The 19,433-nt window shown below is 37.3% G+C and overlaps 1 long non-coding RNA gene across 1 annotated transcript in view; it reads right to left on the bottom strand.

Moving 5' to 3' along the window:
• Nucleotides 1–18,850, bottom strand: part of LOC103481309 (uncharacterized) — a 49,688-nt gene extending 30,838 nt beyond the window's left edge. The window contains exon 1 of the long non-coding RNA XR_536268.3: nucleotides 18,011–18,850. This is a non-coding gene — a long non-coding RNA (uncharacterized LOC103481309). The remainder of the gene's footprint in view (nucleotides 1–18,010) is intronic.
• Between the last annotated feature and the right edge of the window lie 583 nt (nucleotides 18,851–19,433).

The raw sequence follows: 19,433 nt of genomic DNA, 5'->3' as shown, positions 1-19,433 counted from the left end.
GATGCAATCTTAGTGTAATGTTCCGAGATGAAAAATTCTTACGGAGTGACAAACTTCAGTCACTCCATCACCAAAAATCATTACCCTTTTCTTAAACCAAATTTTAGTGTGTGGATGTGTTTTTTTTGATCAAACAAAAACCTGGAAACCTCATTGCAATCTCTTCCTGCAACAGAAATCAAGCTGACCCAGTCAGTTGCAAAATAAGTAAATTATTTTGCTTAATCAAGTGCATCGACAGTTAAAATCAGCATCTATTACAGCAAACCACAACCATGGAAGGATAAATGGGCACAGACAATGGAAGGATGTATGATTTCCCTGGTAGATTGACAGTAAGACAATTTGCAAATTTTAACATCAAAATGTTAATATTTTCTTAGCACATACTGCCATTTCATAGCACAATCAAGTAACTATCTTACATGAAGTTGTTATGAAAAAGCTGTATTTATCAAAAATAAAAAAGTTCACTTTGCATCTGATGCCTTGAAATTGGCCTCTGTCTCTTTAAGAAGCTCCTTCTCTTTCTGACACTTCGCCTTCAGTACGTCGTCACATTTCTCCATAATGCAGTTTACAACTGTTCTTAGGAGCACTGTACCGAGAGGTAGTTCATATGTTTAGCACATGTGCAGTTCTACCAGATGTTTGCTAATTGCTGCTGCCACTAGTCTGGAGGAACTGTGTGGGGAAGGAGTGCTTTGTGAGGCGATGAATTGTGTGGAAAGCGTTTCTGGTTTCTGAAACATACATGAAAGTATCAAAGCAACACTCTAGGTATATTTTTGAAGAAGGATTAACATTATAACATTGTATAAAACTCAAAAAAGTTGATTTTACATAACATCCCCCCTTTAAACCTTTGAGATTTCTGTAGAAAAAGGCGCGCACTTTCAGGATCTCAGTGGTCCCCTACCATTTCTAGCATGTTAAAAGAATGTACTTTAACAGGTGCAAAGAGTCTGCGCCCTACTTTCCTCTATCCTCAGTGTCAGTTCATTAATTTTATTTTATTCATCCTAGCAGTACCCTGAAGACCAAAGAGTTAGTCTTGTTGTTCTGGAAAGTTTGAGTAACTGACTCTGAGCTAATCCAAATCCTTACCTTGGGAATAACTGTGAAAACCTGTCTGTGCTGCTTAACTGCTCGCGCTCACCTGGAGGATCACAGCCTTTGTTTTGACCACCGTCTTATCCGCCATGCTAGGCAAAGTCAAGAATGATGAGTTCTATGAGTCACTTCTCCCCTAGGAGGAAGCAGCAAACAGAGCAACATTAACATTATGAGACTGAACTAAAAAGCTCACTCTAACTCTCTGCTCCTCTTTAGTTGAAGGGCCCTACTATGACCATGCTTACCATAAAGCCTTAATTCATCTTGTTAAAATTAATACGCCTCCATAAACGTAATTTTGTCTTCTGTTGCTGCTTGACAATCTGAATGAATTTTAATAAGTCGGCCATGAGAATCAGATAGTAGGTACAGGTGCAACTCCATAAATTTGAATATCATTGAAACAAAAATTGATTTCAGTAATTCAGATCCATCCATTATCTTTACACTCTTGTCCCTTAGTGGGGTCAGGAGGGGTGCTGGTGCCCATCTCCAACTAACGTTCCGGGCGAGAGGCGGGGTCACCCTGGACAGGTCGCCAGTCTGTTGCAGGGCAACACAGAGACACACAGGACAAACAACCATGCACACACACACACACACACACACACACACACACACACACACACACACACACACACACACACACACACACACACACCTAGGGACAATGTGGAAAGGCCAATTAACCTGACAGTCATGTTTTTTTGGACTGTAGGAGGAAACTGGAGTACCTGGAGAAAACCCACGCATGCACAGGGAGAACATGCAAACTCCATGCAGAAAGACCAGGGCCTGGAATTGAACCCAGAACCTTCTTGCTGCAAGGCAACAGCTCTACCAACTGCGCCACTGTGCAGCCCTAATTCAGATTCAATAGGTGGCATATGGATTTGTTACTCAAAGTTTTAAACATTTATTTCCGTTTAATAAATATGGCATATGGCAGATTAAAACCCCAAATCCAGTTAAGATTAAAATACACCAGAATAATAAAAAAAAGTATTTTAATTGCAAAATTTTGAGCTTCTGGAAAGTGGGTCCATGTATCCCTATGGCATTGATGTAAAGAAAGTTCACATTGCTTCATACAGCCCTTCACTGTGTCTGTATTCTTGTTTTGGTGTACATCACCTTCATGGTCATTACACCAAATATGCATTTAAGCTTAAACTTTACGAAGATGCAGATTCCGTCACCGGAGGGAAGCATGAAGTCAGTGTGTGGTGCCTCTTCAAGCACTCATTCCAGCTGCAGTTCATGCTTTGCAAATATTTGATCAAACTCTAGAAAGTTTCTCAAAGCTGGAGTTAACTTTGAGTACAAGCAAAGTTTGGTACAGAAGAACTTGGCAGATCTGTGAAGAGTGTGAACCTGACAGACTCTCCTTCACAATCTCCATGCCTAAGGCTGTATGCTTTTATGTCCAACATTAGTGTCTGATCTCAAGAATGCACATCTGGAAGAATGGGCAAAAGCAAAAACAATCCTAAACAGTCTTAAACCTTTAAGATATTACCAGAAGAGTTGAAGCTGTTGTAGGTGCAAAAGGTGAATCAAATGCTATAGATAAAGAATATACCATTTACCAGATAGATTAGGAATGAAGGGTTGCTCAAATTTATATGTGTGGAAAGTCGGAAAAGTGAATACTTTTGGCAATTTAGTTGCTGAATTTCAAGCAGTTTGTGTTCTAAATTACACACAGGTGGAAAGCTGAACTCCAGCAGTGAAAGTTCTTATTCACTCCAGGAAACTCTGTCTCTCTAGTTTGGGAATATATTACCAGCTTTATAGCTTCTGACTCTCTATCCAAAAATAATTCAAAAAGGTGGTTTTCTTCAAAACAATGGCAGGACAGGAAATATTCAAATGGCACAGGAGGGGAAGTTCTGGGGTTTTTTTCTTGTTTGCGACCACAGTCCTGTGTGGGTTTTAGATATTCTTCGTCCTTCTGTTCTTGTCTCTCTTTCACTAATTTATGACTGTAGTTGTATCTAAGGTTGCCTGCTTTTTTCTTTTTTTAGTTTCTCCCCTCTGCAAACTGTCTTTCTCACCAACTGTCCTTCTAGTATCTTTACTATTTGATTTGATCCTATAAGGTCCCCTAATACTCAGCACAGTTGTGCATTAGGAGTGGCCTACTATTCAGTAAATGTCAGATACCTTTGGGAAGGCAAGATTAGAGTGCTGATAATAATCCTTCTGTCTTTGTCCCTATGCTTGTTTCTCTTCATCTTTCTCCTTCACTCCTCTGCCTCGCTCTTCATGTGACCCTGCGCCTGACTCGTCCTCCTTTCCCTGTTCCTTATACTCTAGTCTTATTACTTCGTTTCTCATCTGTCTTCCTAATCCCCTCAAGTGCTGGTTTTCCTAAACCATATTAGCTCAGGGATCATCTTTGACTTGTTGAATTAAAATGGAGGTGGGATCTTAAGTAGCAATGCTGTCAAGCCGAAACCTTGAATCTGTGAAGGAATTGGGCTTTATAATCTACTGGAACGTTTTGGGCACACCTACTCACAAACAAGTTATTGCTGACCTAATTTTCAAAAACGCACGAATATAATGAGTAACGTTTCACATTTTAAGCAAGATTTAAAAAAAATAAATAAATCTAGGTTTTGAACAACAGTAACAATGCACGCATCTTTAGCAAACAGTTCAAATAAAACTTGCATTGTTTTATGACAAATTAGCTCTAGAACTAGCTACACCAACCGGCTTCTAGGTTGACATTCAATAATGATCTTATTCTTGTTTCTATAAAATGAGATAATCAATGGTTGTCTGGTGCAGATGAGAACCCGACTGTTGATGCCAAAGAATCCCATTTCAAAAAATCTGAAGTCTCATTTGATACAGAGGACTCAACTTCCTGTGCCGTCTGAGAGTTAACTTAGCTCCAAGTCAGAGTTCAGTGACTTATACATTAGCAGATGGTTTATTGTTTTGTTTACATTATTAGAGTCTCATAATAGAAAACATTTAAATCCATGTAATCCAATAATGCATGTGCTCTGTGAGGTTGTAATTATCCAATGCCAGAATTTTTATAAATAAACATTAATTAGCAGCTTGTAATTAGCACACTGTTGTCATGCCTTGCAGTTTATTAGAACATTTAAGTATTATATAATTTGCTCCTGGTGATTGACATACTGTTTTAGGGAAAACTATGATATGCACCTGAATGCAACAGTTCATTCTATAGCCACTTGGTTTAGACTAAAACCATGTGTACATAGATAAAAAGAGCAACAGTACAATATTGATGCAAATGAATGAACCCTCTGATCTCGATTTCCTCTCTCTTGGCTAAATTTATACTAACAGGCTCTACTTGAATGCATCGTTTTCCCATTTGAAGTCTGCCCATCATTTCTGTTGCACCGTCACAGGAATGCCCTTTTGGAGGACCCCATTACGCATATACCTGAAACAGATAAATGGATTATATTTATGACTATATATTGCTTTCTATTTCAACTAATGGTGTTGATATAAAAATGAGCAGTTAGATACACAGATGGTGCTTTACCAATATAAATAGACACTAAAATGTGACCGTTTTGTCTCTGTGAGTGTTTACTTACCACACTCTGAAAAAGAAAGCTTAATTAATTACGTTCAAAGAAAAAGCTGTCACTGACTCTGGTGTTAAAATGACAGTTTGAGTCAGCAGTGTGTTCTTAACTCACTGAAATGGCTGGAAAAAAGACAACAAGTTTACAACAAAACTTCTACTGTAAGAATATGCATTTTAGAAATAATAATTAAAAAAAAAACTTGGATCAAGGTTGTCTAGGTAAATAACCACACAGCAATGTGTGCTGAGCAATATAAACTGTTTGTGTACCAATTCAAGGATTTACCATGGAAAAGAAATCGCATCTTATTAAAAGAAAGTTTACAGATTATTATAAATAATATATTATTGTTCATTAAACCCCATCCAGTGGTGCTTTGACTCATTCATGCATTGAATCTCCAAACGCCTCTTCTTACAATGCTCCACCCATTTACCCAAAGCTCCACGTCTCCACCCAAGGACTGCTCCTCTAGACTAGTGGCAGCAGCAGTTAGCAAACACCCGGTGTAACTGTTAAGCTTTTAACGATTGTAAACATCGTGGAGGATAGTTGTGATGATGCGATGTAGAGGGAGAGTCGGAAAAGGGCAGGAGGTTATTAAAGAGACAGAGGCCAATTTCAAAGCCCCAGATAGGGCTGTGAGGTAAAGTCAAATTTCTTTCGAGTTGCCTTTGATATATGCAGCATTTTCATAATAACTGAAGGTAATGTAACCTGACTGTGTTCTAAAATGGCACTGTCTGGAAAATGCATGTACTGCCTTTTTATAATGATCTGTTTTGTAATTATGAGGAACTATTGAATCCTCAACCCAATTTCATGTTTTCAAAGCCATCTTTCAGCGCCATTATGCTTACAAAATGTTTGAAAAATCAATATAGCTTGGACATTTCAGCCATGGTGATGAATGGACATCTAGCCATTAAGTCTATAGAATTTATTCATGTGTTGAAATTAACACAAAATGGTGTCTAAAATCTGTTATTTTCTTTCTCCAGTGGTGCTTTTTAGTTTTCTGAATCCGTCTCTGATCAATAGTGCATGAAAACGTTGTAAACAAAGCCTCTCATGATCAACAGCACACTAAATGTTCAACCATGCAATTATTTATGCAACAAAAAGCCAAAATGAAGAAACTGTTCATTAAGATTAGCAATGTAAATTTATAAAACATTTAAAAATCGTAACAATAACATGTTCCGTTTCCTGAGCAGAACATAGAGTTCAATAAAAACAAAAAAAAATGACTGAAGATGAAATAAAACCAAAGATGAATAAATATTTCAAGATTTTTTTTTAAAGCTAGTCCACAGGATTAATCCAAGTTGTTTTTTCACTCCACCAGCGTTACACCTATATTTTGAAGCTGATAAATTATATACAGATGACCAATAATGCAAAAAAGTTGATGATGTAAGTTTTAAGTCAATACCTACTTTCCTTACTGAGCAATATGCAGCAATTTTACAGGGAGCAGACGATAATTCACTAAGATCATGTTTTACATAATGTGTGCAATGAAAAGCAAATATGACCCCAGGCCATGGCTGAGTAATATCGGTGAAATCGGTATCTGATATGGAACTCAATTAAGAGAGAGATTTTCTGCTTTTTATATGAATTTTACGTGCATTTGTACTTCTCTTTCAGACTACAGCTTCAGACTGAGGCTGAAATTCATTTTAGAAAACACAAGATCAATATTCATCCTGTTCTGATACACAATGCAAAGTTTCTTTTTGCATAGGACGGCATTTTTCTAAGTGGAGTTTGTCTTTTTTGTTGCATGTTGGTAATGTGGGGTGGTGGTGTACTCCATTCAATCAGTGACTCCCACTGGGTCTTAATGCTACTAACTTTAACGAAGTTACATGCTATGGCATGTTTTGTGGTGGGCAAACTGATTCACCATTTTATGATCTGTGCTGGCATATCTGCCAAGTAATGGTCATGCAAGGACACAGACTAAAAAAATATATGAAGATCTTTGCTCGAACGTCAGCGTTATTCTGTTTGCCTTCATATTTTTGTTCTTTTTTCAGTACTGTCTGGTAAAATCCCTAATGAAATTCACGACACCTGCACAAGCATTCTTCTGCAATATGTGAGAAAAAAATTGCCCCAGAAGTAATGAACAATAAATTCATTTACACAAACCGTTGCTTAGGCAAAACTGATCTGCTGAGCTACGTTCTCTATGGACTGTGCCTCCGCTCATTTAAGGCTCAATGTATGAAGTCACATGTCTTCATAAACTGTAATTTAGTTATAATAAGTCTAGATTTTTCAACTTGAATGTGGCACGTGTCTGATAATGAAAGCTGACGAGGCTTTTGCTTTTCTCATTTAGATCCGCACAGCTGCTGTTGTTAAACTTTAACAGTGTTCATTAGAATGTTAAACTAGTAAAGTTTAAATCAGTAATTACTTCTAAGTTTGCATTACTTTTCATCGTCATCTGCATTTGCTGACGCAAATGCTTGACTGTGATTTGACTGTGGAACAGTCAAAACAAGGGGAAAAAGAAAAACAACCATGACCAAGTGTGTGATGCCAAAGAAAGCTAGAAATACGTCTATTAATCAAAGTAAATGTGTGTATGAATGCGTGACTTTTTGTAGCCATTTCTATTTGTGTGAGTATAGAAGTTCATTGAGAGGTCAGATCCTCTCTGGCTCCAATCTTTTTAATTCTCATTTAAATGCAGCCCTGATTATCACACTGATAATTACAGACACACACCGAAACACGGAGGCAGACGTGGATGTGGGGATGCACACGTGGGTGCACATATTTATCATTGCTGATACAACTGATAATGAGGTGAAAAGAAAAGAGAGGGGAGACGCATTAATGCATCAGCCGACGACTTGATGGAAGATCAATGGGAAGCTTTAAAAGTGATGCGTCATCGCATCAATCTAGCAGCTGTTTAGCAATGAAAGTGCAATAACATCAATGTTTTAATTTTGTTTTCTCTGTGGGAAACAAAAATAGTTATAAAGCTTTGAAACACACCATAAGATACCAGGAGTTTGAACTGGAAAGCATTAATTATTAGCTATTTATTTCACATCTTGCCACGGATCATTAAAGTGTAACTGCTAATGCATTTTAGCAAAGGAAATATTAATTTTTCTTCAATGAACGTTATGCAACTATATGCTTTTCATAATCAGCCTACATTTACAGAAAAACGTATTTGAAAACACAGAATAAGTTAATTACCACAAACATTCAGTAAACTTTTGGCAAGTTTGTCCTTACAGTGCTTGCATATGTTCTGCATTACATTTTGACCGGCTCACAATATGTTTGAAGAATATATAGTTGCACGCAGGATTGTCCACCTCCAACACGGGGAACTAACCACTGCAAAACAAAAAGTCGACCCCTTGTTGTGGGATTTTGGATCAGCTTCCATCTGCAAAAGGCTAAATTCTTGAAACCACCAAAATGCTTATAATTACCAATTTTAACAGCTCAGACACAAAACATGTCTTAATATGTATATATCTATCTTAGCACCGCCACAGAAGGTAGCATCCACACAGGACGTGCAGCCAATAGGTGCAAAGGAAAATGAATGGTGCTCTTGGATTGGCTACTTCACAAAACGTCAGGCAAAAGCATGTCAAGTAAGATTGTGTCTAGGTACTTTTTAATTTTAGATATGCTGTACAAAAAAATATAAAAAGCGAAAAGCTGGATTATTCATATGTACTGAACTTCTAACAGAAGTGGTTTAAATCCACACAAACTTCCACTTTTAATGACTACTGTAGCATTTAATGATTCTACCTCTTCAAGACAAACATCTTTATCGCTTAGCAGAGCACTATTTGCCATTGTGGCCTTCTGTGAACAAAACCCACCTTCTGGCAGAGTTCCTAGGGAAACTTTGCACATTCCCAACAAATATTCTGAGAGAATTTTGACATAAAAATTCTCTCAGGATATTTGCTATCGCCAAAATGTTTTTAAATTAATTTGATGTCATCAAATGCATTTTAATAATGCTAAATCGTAATTTAAAGAAACTAAACAACAACGCTTGTCCCATATTAAGTACGGCCGGAAACCAAATAATTTCCTCAGCTTTCTTGAGTGCCTGCCTGATTTCCTATGTTCATTCAGCTGTTTGAGTTTCTTCAGGTGTTCATATGAGGTTGCTGTTGATCTGCCAGCGATTATGTGTGAAGTCATATTCTCATTTCTGACATTTGACAGAAGGGACGCAAACATGAACATGCAGGAAAGATCATCAGAGAAAGGAAATGTTGCACAGCTTAGAAAAGGTAGAAAGCATAATTCGAAAGGTTTCATTTGTGCAAAGGAGAAATCTGACCAACAAATTCATTTTTAAGAATTTGCTGCCCTTGATTGAGGCCTTTCTGTGCATTATTTGCAAGTCTTCAGTTTTCCTTCTTGTGTTTTCTGAAAGTAATTCAGCTACAGGCCAAAAATGTACAAGATAACTAGGAATTTAAATCAAAGGAGTTTGTAGAAGAAAAAACAGCTGCCATTGCTGCTCTGCTTGAAATGTTAGCATTTTGTTATCACAATACTTCTTTATCTCATTACTGTCTTTCCAAATCAAGGTTAAGCATATGGAAAAAAAACAACAACATACTTTTCCATCTTATTTAATTCATATTATCCATATTTGAGCTTGTTTTTAGCTGCCATTCTTAGCCTGTCACTGACTCTTTACTAAACAAGAATCCACTTAAAAAGACATGAGCCAGAACTCGCCGTTATAAATAAACAAGCTCCTTGATAGTCAGTAATGTTTTATTCCTCTTATAATGAAAAAAAAAAAAAGAGTTCAAATATTTGGCTCTAGCTGAATTCTCTCTGTAAGCTAAAGAGTGTTATTAATATGAAACACTGATTTGCAAATAATTTCTGCTAATATATCTTTTAAGAATGCAACATTTCATCAAATTTCTTGCATGGAAAACCTTTTTTTTTTTCACATACGTCAGCAAGCTCTGAAGATTCCTTGTTTGATGCAAGCCACAGACCAGCATAGACACACCATAGACACTGGGCATTTAAATTCATTAGAGAAATATGTAAAATGCAACGCAAAGAGTTCTTGATTTGAAAAGAAGCGATGGATGGATGGATGGATGGATGAATGCATGGACGGATTACGGACAATCAAATTGATGCAATAAACTGAAAATAGCCATCGGACGTTTCAGTTCACTGATCCTGAAAACCACAAAAACAACAATCTGTTTTTATCCCTCAGCCATGTCTTTATGCTTGACCCTCTTTTTCACTTTTTCTCCCTCCAAACCATCTATATCCCCTCCATCCGTCCTGCCCACCTCATAAAATCAATCTTTCTTAATCCATCTGTATTTACCACTCTTTTCTGCAAAATCTTTTTTCACCTCTCCTCTTGATCTCAATTCCAGTGGAGAATTAGAAAACTTAGAATAATGTTCGTTTCACCACCTGGACAAATATCCATATATCTGTTAATTTCATGCTATTGATCCTTTAGATTGACTTGTCAATGGGAACAGTCATGCAAGTGGCATTTTAGGACTTTATTTACATGTAAACATGCACAGAAACCTAAAAACTGAAGATGCACATAGGTCAGTGAGTTTATTGAAACTCAATTACGTGCCGTAATGATCTTTAGAAACCCTTGACCCTGTCATTAGTTCACTACCGTTGGTTCCTTGGAGCAGCTTTGAGAGGCAGTGCTCACTGGGGACCAGGAAAATCCTACAAAAGCTGCAGCTTGTGAGAAACTCTGGCTCAGTCATCTAACCATCACATTTTGGCTTTGCTATGCTTTCTCATTTTTCCATCTTTGAACCAAACAACAAGGTCTTACACTGAGAGACCTGCATTCATTGGTCAAGAGAACTGTTGCATATAACTGTAGTGGAATTCCCTGCAAATACATCTCTATGATTCAAAAATTCAAGAAAAATGTTTGCAAATTGTGACACTACATGTATCACTGCTTTGAGATATACAAACCGTGAGACCAGCAAGATCTCAGGCACATATGATGAATTCAGTCAAGAGTTTTTAGTTGTTCAAGAAACCAGGAAAAATCAATTTGCCTTCTTGACAACTAAGAATCTACACTGGTGTATTTAGACACCGGAAATACCGACATCATCATCATCATCATCATCAGCTCAGCAAATCATTGGATACAAAAAGATAAGGGATGCAATCAAACTAAAAGTTTACAACTGTGAATTTAAAAGAACAATGGAAGAGGAAGCCGTTAACAGTTGCCACCAAACTCAGGGAGGAGATTGTCAAAAACCCTCAACTGACAAATAAAAACCTGCGGCAAGAGTTTGTTTTCAGTTCTACAGTCAGGCACATTCTGAACACTGAAGGCCTTTATGCCTGACCTCCAAGTCATACACCAATACTGACCCAAAAGCAGAAGGGAATTCATCTCCAGTTTGTTTGGTTAGGCTGTGACGTTTCTTTTCTGACACTGTAAATATTCAGCGTGCATACGACAAACATCGTGCAATGCCATGTCTTCTGTGATTCACCAGACTTTCAAACTGAACAAAAAGTCCACCCAAGCATCGATTTAGAAGACGTCCTAAAAGATCCAAATGTGACCACAGGGGCCACAGATGCCTGGCACAAACTCTATAGAGAAACCTCTGGTGGGATTTTAAAATAGACGGTTTAAGCACACAAACCAAATGAAGTCAATAAACTAGATGCCACTGCCAATGAAGAGTGTTTTATACCCACCAATTATGTCATAAACTTTCTCTTGACAGAATCGTATGCTCAAGCGCTGTTGGGACTTGACAGGTCGTGTTCTGTTGTTGTTGCCAACCTTCCACATTCTCATTTTTTGTAACAGCAGCAAAATTAACGCTTGCGGTACAGAAAGAGCCCCAACCTAAGTACACTTCTAGAAATAAACTATTTGTGGTTAGAGCTGCCAGTTAGTAATGCAGCCTTTTATTCTATAAAAGTATTTTTTGTGTAATTTTAGGACTTTATTCAGTTTATATCCTCAGTTAATGCATTTAAAACCATGTTACTTGGTAAGCTGTTGAAATGACTGAGCATTAGTGTAATTCGCATTTTGAAGTAGTGTTGTGCAAAATGTTAATTGACAAACTGTTCCAGTTTTAGATCTTTTATTTATTTATTTATTTTTATTAATTTTGTACATAAATAAATAAAAGAGGCTGTCGGAGATAAACAGTCAAACTAAGAATGGAACATGAATGTTAGATATCGGATATGACCTTTCATGGAAATTATATTAATTTTAAGAACCAGAACAAAAAAGCACGTGGGTGATCCTAAAACACATAAATATCTTATTATTCACTTCGTGCAAATATCTAGTTTTCTCTTTACTAGGCATGGCTCCAATTGTGAAGGTGTAAAAGAGAGAGATGGTATGTTATTGTAGAAAACCATCAGTAATGTTGCTGCTGCTCACTTTACATTAATTATTAATCAAATGTTTACCTTCGGGTAAACAATTCTACAACACTTACTTTTCTAAAGTTTATGGGTGTAGTCACCACTTTGGCAGGTTTTAATGATCTAAAACCATTTTGCAGAGTCCTAGTGATACCCCATTACCTCGACAATTCTTGCTCATCTCCAAATGTGAACGCCCCCGTTTGTAAAAAACTATCCTTCAAAGCAGATCAATAACAAATTTGGTGCAATCATGCAATGACAATGTTTGCAGGGGAATCTTAGAAGAATAAACTACAGTGTTTGACAGAACACAGTAGAATGAAGCTGTAATCATTACAAACACTTGATATCAGTCTTTGTTGAAAACCGCACCATATCTCCAGTTTTAGTCATTTTACCAACAAAAAATAAAAAGCATTAAGAATCAATAATTTTCTGTGGAAAGCATATTAAGGAAAATGTTTTATGGAGAAAAAGAGAGCGGGGGGTAAAACGGTTTGTTGAAGGCTATTCAGAAAACTGGACCCTTCATTGTGCAATTCAAAAAAAGCAATTATCCTTTCTCTGTTACTGATTAATAGACGAACTTAACATTACTGATTGCAATCACATAACCACACTCACTCTAAGCAGGGTGGAGCTACAAAAGTTGCAACTAAAACTTTAAAAATCAAGCACTGTGGTTTATTTTGGTGTTGACAGTGAAATGTGTTGGTGTTGAAGGAAAACCACCTACTATAACCAAAATGCTCTACTGACAAATGGGAAATGGTCAGTAGAGCATTCCCAGTTTACATTCTTCCAAACTGGTGGAAGAATGTAATACCCCATCAGACTATTGTGTTTCTGCCTTACAGTTCAATGTGATTTTCAAAGGAAAATGTTATTGGTTATTGCAGCACCATAGATGTTCTGTATATGTCAAAAAATTTGCCTCATAAGCATTCCAACTCTCACACATCATCTATATTTCAGTCTGTAAAAGAGTTTCTGCAACACTTAAAAATGCACCCACTCTGATGTTGGAAATTAAATGTGAAACCAACTTTTCCTCCATGTTGATCTTAGTACTTTCATACAGCGCAAGCACAACATCCAGCCCTGACACAGCCAAACACTGAATGCATCATCCCAGGTCTGAAACATGCATTACTCTGAAGGGGAAACACATACTCTAAAGAGAACAGGATGCGATATTCCACAAATTCTCTTCTTAATGTTTAGACTTGCATTACGTGCATTTTTTAATACACCAGCACACATGGTAAGAAAGTACACTGTGTGATGGCAGTTTAAGTACACCTTAGATGCTTCTGCTGGAATTTGCAGGGAAAGAAGAGCCATGTTAAATTTATTTGATTAAAAGATCATCACTAGTTTGACAGTTGGTATAAAACATGCATTCTCATAGTTTGTTGCCTTAGAACATGCAGATGTGTGTTACCATACTGCTAAGGAGGACAGACATCAGCAATGATCTAAAATAATGATTAATTACTGCCTATAAATCTGAGAGGAATTATTAGGCTGACTGTTGGGGAAACTAGAGAAGACAAACCTAAAACCCTAAATGACTTACTTTTCAAATAAATTGCTCACAATTAAGGATAATTCAGTAATCAGATTTCTTCTTCAAGGTAAATGTAGCAACAATGAAAGCACAAAGAGATTCCAAACATGGTGGCAGAAGAAGGAGGATTTGGTATTTTTGTCCATGAACTTCTCTGTACACTAAAGTACTCGAGAGTCAGATGTAAGTTTTTCTGTCCAACCATTAAAATTTGACCCAGATTGTGTTGGATAAAGGGACAATAATCCCAACACAGAAACAGATGTACAAGAGAATGGCTTTAAAAGAAAAAGATCAATGTACTGTGATGTCCAAGTCAAAGTTCAGACCGCAGAGCGATTAAAACAACGTAGGGCCATAACTGAGCAGTGAATAGAATAACTTCAATGTAGAATACACCAGAGTTTTTCCACAGCAATGTCAGAGTCTTCCAAAGAAAGCATGTTCAAGTTACTGCTGCTAATGGTGGGTCTACAAGCTGTTGAATTTCTGCTCTTTTCCCCCCATGACTGTCAACAGATACTGAGCCAAAGCACTGCAACTTTAACACGCCGTTTTATCACAGCATAAATTAGGCTAAATCAAAGCATATGATAATTAATGCTTTTTAATACTTAAAGTTTTAAAACACTGTTGCAGCTGAAATAAAACAATTGAAACCAAAATAACCACATATAAATCATAACATTAAAGTGGGATAGTGTGTCAATACTAGCTTTCCTGAAGATGGAGACAAACTAGTTACAAATTATAGTCTAGCAAGTCCCTCAGGACACATAAATATTCCTACAACTTTGTCCAAACAATCAGTAGTCACTGGGTCCTTCAAGCACCTGCCATGCTGTGTGAGTGTAAAAATAATTTATGCTGGCTGTGAGGGAGATGCAGGCACCCCATCACAAAGCACAGAGCAGGTGCACAGTTCCAATGTAAATATTTCCAAAATGTGTGCATACTCTTAGATTATCTGCCAAAAATGCATTCTCTGTGGCTTTCTGATGAATTAATTAGCCTTGTTATGCCGGTTTTCTCTCCAAGGCAATCACTATCATGAAGGTATGCCCACAAGTGTTACTGATAAGGGCCTGGTGTGTGCAGGCAGCTTAGCTAGCGCAAACCAAATAGACAGCAAAGGATGGTGATTGCGAAGAATCCAGATTGTGATGGATTTATTTTGTTCGGGGTTCTATTCACACCATTTGCATTATTCCCTCATAATCTTGTAATTTCAGATACTTTTTCATTTACATGGACTACATAACACTGAGCCCCAGAGGCACAGCAATAAATGATGTGCACAACTGAATACTGATTCAAAACATGAGTTCGAGCTAAAAGATAATCTAGGTAAATTAAAATCCAGTTTCTCACCACGTCAATTAAAAAATTGCTTCAAAACAGAAATATCAGGAAACGGCAGTTTTTCGTGATTCATGAGCGTCAATCCAAAGTGGCATGGAGGTGATCAGTCTGTGGGTCTGTTGAGGTGTGAAGGAGACCCAGGTTGCTTTCAGTAGCAGCCTATTGCTTTTCTGCATTGCTCAGCCTGCTGGTTCTCCTCCTACTTTGTTTTGACAATACTCCATAGATTGCCTATAGGGCTCAGAGAGTTTGCTGGCAAGTCAGACAGAAGTATCATGGTCATCGAACACATTGTCGGTGTTTTTGGCAGCATGGATAGCTGCAAGGTCCTGTTGGGAGAGGAAATCTTCATAAAACTTTAAAGAAATTAACTGGTCTGAAATTTGCTGGTGCCCAGCTGTGTTGAGTTTGGACTCGATAAAAAAAATAACCAGTGATCCTTTCCAAGCAGATAACATGGCTGTCATCTGCTGCTGAACTGCTTTCAAGACAGCAAATCTAAAGGTCATGATAGAACATTTGATTTGTTTCTCAACGCTCTGTCACTCAAGCTGGTATGTAATCTGTGCAATGAGTGTAACTTTTTTGTCACAGATATTCAAATTTATTGAGCTGCAGTTGAAAACAAGTGTTAGCTGAATGTCTTAATACTGATGTTCCAGCCGTCTACCCCACAGGCCTTGATCTATCCATTAACTTAGAGGAAAATAGACCATCTAGTACATTTTGCTTATTTGACTTAGCCATTCAAAGATACAGAAATTCTGCACTGAGCTAATCGGCCTTTTGGCTTTTACTCGTACGTCGATCCACAGTAAAGTATCTGTTTGCTTAAAAAAAAAAATCCTTTCTAAAGAGGTCTGAGAGGTCAGGCGCAAAAGGCTATATTGCTATTTTCCCATTTCTTCTCTTTGCCGTCTCTGTGCTGGGTGATTACATGGTCTACATGGAGCATTGCAATATATAGTTCTGCTTTACACACACCGCACAGCCACAGATGCAGCCAGTCTGCAGGTGAATAATTGAGGAAACATTAGAGCGTAGAGTCAGTTCAGATCAATAACTAATCAGAGGATGACCTTCATACATACATGAATGTATATGTGTAATCACCGTCCAGCTGCAGTTGCTTCGTGGCATGTTCTCCAGCTTGTGTATTACTTGTCGTATCAAATATTTAGTGAAAGACATTAATGCTGACCTAATCACCCCTCTCTTAACTCCAATAAAAATGACTCACTACAGCTCTTGCCACTGTTCCATTATGTACAGTTGCTTTAAAATATTACTGTAATCGATGCATTATTACACGAGGAGTACTTTAGGAGAATCAGACTGTTGGCTAAAGGAGCAGTAGTTCCAATTTGAATGATGACAAATCACTTCTATAAGACACTAAAGCTCATGACTATATAATACAGTTTGATACTAAAAGTATTTACATTTCCTTAACATTATGCGTGGTCTTCATCTTTCAACACTGTTAACAAGTAAATAAAATAGTTAATTCTTTGTGCAGTTTGGGAGAATTAAATACTACATCAAAAGGTAACTACTGATAAAAATCAGAAGTGTATAATCTCACTGGTTTTTGGTGAAATAGTTTAATTATGGTTCAGATTTTTTATGAATTTTACAACCACCCTCGCTACTTGAAAGTGTCTGTTTACCATCCTCTTGTGTTCATTGACCTGCTCATTTATTGCTAAATGAGAACAAATGTAATTCCTCTCCATTGTTGCATCATGCAATTCCTTTGCAACAGCTAGCTGGGCCGTTGCTGCTTGTTTGTGGGGGTGAAGTTCTCATTGCGATGCTGACCGGAGGCCCTGTGAAAACACTTCTCTTAACTGTAAAACAAGGTACACAAGCTCCAAAAATATCTCAAAAATGCTGACCGAATCTATGGTGTTCAAATGTCTTTTCATGAAAACTAAAGCTTCCCAAATCCTTCCTTTGATTATTGATATTCTCCCCAAATGTCAGTGGAACTCTAGTGGACTGTTTTAGCCACAAAGGATAAATTGTGGCATTTTGATGTTCACCAAACAGCCAGCCCCTAAATATCACAATATTTCGTGGCTTTTTTTTTATTTCAACTTTTCTCTTTTCAGTACAACCTTATTCATTTTTGATAATGAAGGAAATCTGTGGCCCAAGTTTACATTTATTTCAAATTTAATTTAATCACATGACTGCTACTCTTAAAAAAAATAACTGCAGACTATTCTTACAATCCATCTTAAGAAATCCGATCAAGCAAATCAAGTTAGCTAAACCAATTCTTCAACAAGAGTGGTCAAATATTCAGTCAGAATTATTCCAAGATCTTGTTGGCGTTACAAAATTCATGTCTAGATTCAACAATCTAGATGAAGATAACCAATGTATAGTGTATCAAACAGGATACATAAACTGTTTTAAAGCTCTACTGCATTTAGCTACATAATAATTGGTCTGAACATCAGAATGTACGCTGATTTTAACTTAATATTGATCAAAAATATAATTACAAGACTTACAAAACTATACAGAATATGACATGGCATTTATTCCAACTTTAACCTCTGAATTCCCACACTTCATGAACAAAGAATAGTTTCTCTACCTTCAGTTTCAGCTAGACCCGCTTTACTCTAAGGCTCTAAGCCACTTTATGTATCACCAAGCAATATACAAACAAAAGCTAAACCAAACCCCTAAAATCAGGAGTAGGTAAGATATCATGGTGTTTTAAAGCACCTTACCCCAGAAGACTTCCCCATGGTGGGTTGGCATCCTGCCAATCTAAACCTCATCTGCTAAAACGTACAACTATTAGCAGGAAGGTGCACAGAAACCGTAACACGGTGCTATTAAGTGTTCAAATAAGAGGTTACAGTGTAGTTTTGTTGTGTTTTTACCACGTACTGACCTGGAGAACAGTAAAACGAGACTGCGTGAAACAGGAAGTCCGCCCCAAAACCAACCCGGAAGCAACGTCCCCCGAAAAAAAATGTTCCACATCGCCTCTACTGCTCCCATCTCAACTTCAAGAAAGCACTAAATGCAGGGAGATTAACAGGCCGAAAAGCAAACTAAACATGATTTGTTCATTTTGCCATTAAAACAATAGAATAAACTGTAAATGGAAAATATTTCAAAATTACAAAACAACTAAAATAACATGGTGACATTTCTAGGTGCATCACACAGAAACAGCTCTGCATCTAAAGCAGGCTGAAGAGATTCAAATTTCTGTGCAATATAAACAGTTAATTACAGAATAATCTGCATAAAAATGATAGAAGTAACTTCACCAGTTTACAAAGAGGTCAAAAATGTGAGTTGTGAATAAAATGTGCCTTAAGTTTGACCTTTGCAGTACACCTCTTGTGACCTCATGAAGGCCATCTGCTCGCATTGTTGTCAAGTAATCTGCAAACCAACAGGCAGCTTGTTTACAGATGCCAATCTTGAAAAGAATATCTAACAAGAGATTGTGATTGACACGATCATGTGGCTTTTATAAGGCAATAAACAGCAGTAAACACTCTTTCTATTGTGTCTGTTGAGTTGTGTGCAGCAGGTTAATGGGTGTGTCTGTATCGCTCTCATACCTTTCTCCTCTGCAGGGTGCGGCTGGCAGGTGTGGTCCCAGCTGAAGCTCACCAGCAGCAATCAGGAGGAGATTCCAGATGGTTTTCTCACTGCATGGGGTAGAATAACCCCCCATAAACTGTTGTTTACTGTATTATCTTCCTAGAACTTACCATTTTTTCTTTCTCACAGTCTGTTCTTTCCATCATGACTCATTCCTGAATTCTTTCCATCCTCCTACTTTTGTATTCAATGCTAAGTTGAGGTATGATTTATGGAATGGGCAAACTGGCTATTTTTATTGCTTCAGAATAAAAATGGTTCCTTAATCTTGAGGTTTTGCATTTCAGATTTGTGAGTCTTACACTACTGGGTATGCGGAGCAGAAGAAAACCAAAGAGTTTGACAAATCTACATAAAAACCTCACATGTTGAAAAAAGTAAAACACAGCCATCACTGTCCTATTGTTCTGGCTATAATTAGTAATAAACTCAAAAATGCAGAATATATATTTTTTTATTTTCTAACTAAAAAATAAGAAATGAAATAATTTTTTTTCCACACTTACCACTTTTACTGCAACATTTACTTATAATTTGTGATTTTTCCAACAGTGCCTGAAGGCATAACAGCCGATGAGACAAGGTGTCATTAAAGAGCTGCACTTTGATTTTTAGCAAATTTGTAACCTGCTGCCTTCATGTCATGTGGACAACCTCAATGAGACTATTAGATTTTTAACATCTGGTCACATCTG

This window comes from Poecilia reticulata, chromosome 19, assembly GCF_904066995.2.
Source record: "Poecilia reticulata chromosome 19, P_reticulata-male-v2, whole genome shotgun sequence".
NCBI lineage: Eukaryota > Metazoa > Chordata > Actinopteri > Cyprinodontiformes > Poeciliidae > Poecilia > Poecilia reticulata.
Note: the sequence above shows the minus strand (reverse complement) of the source record. Positions and strands in the feature narration are given on the sequence as shown.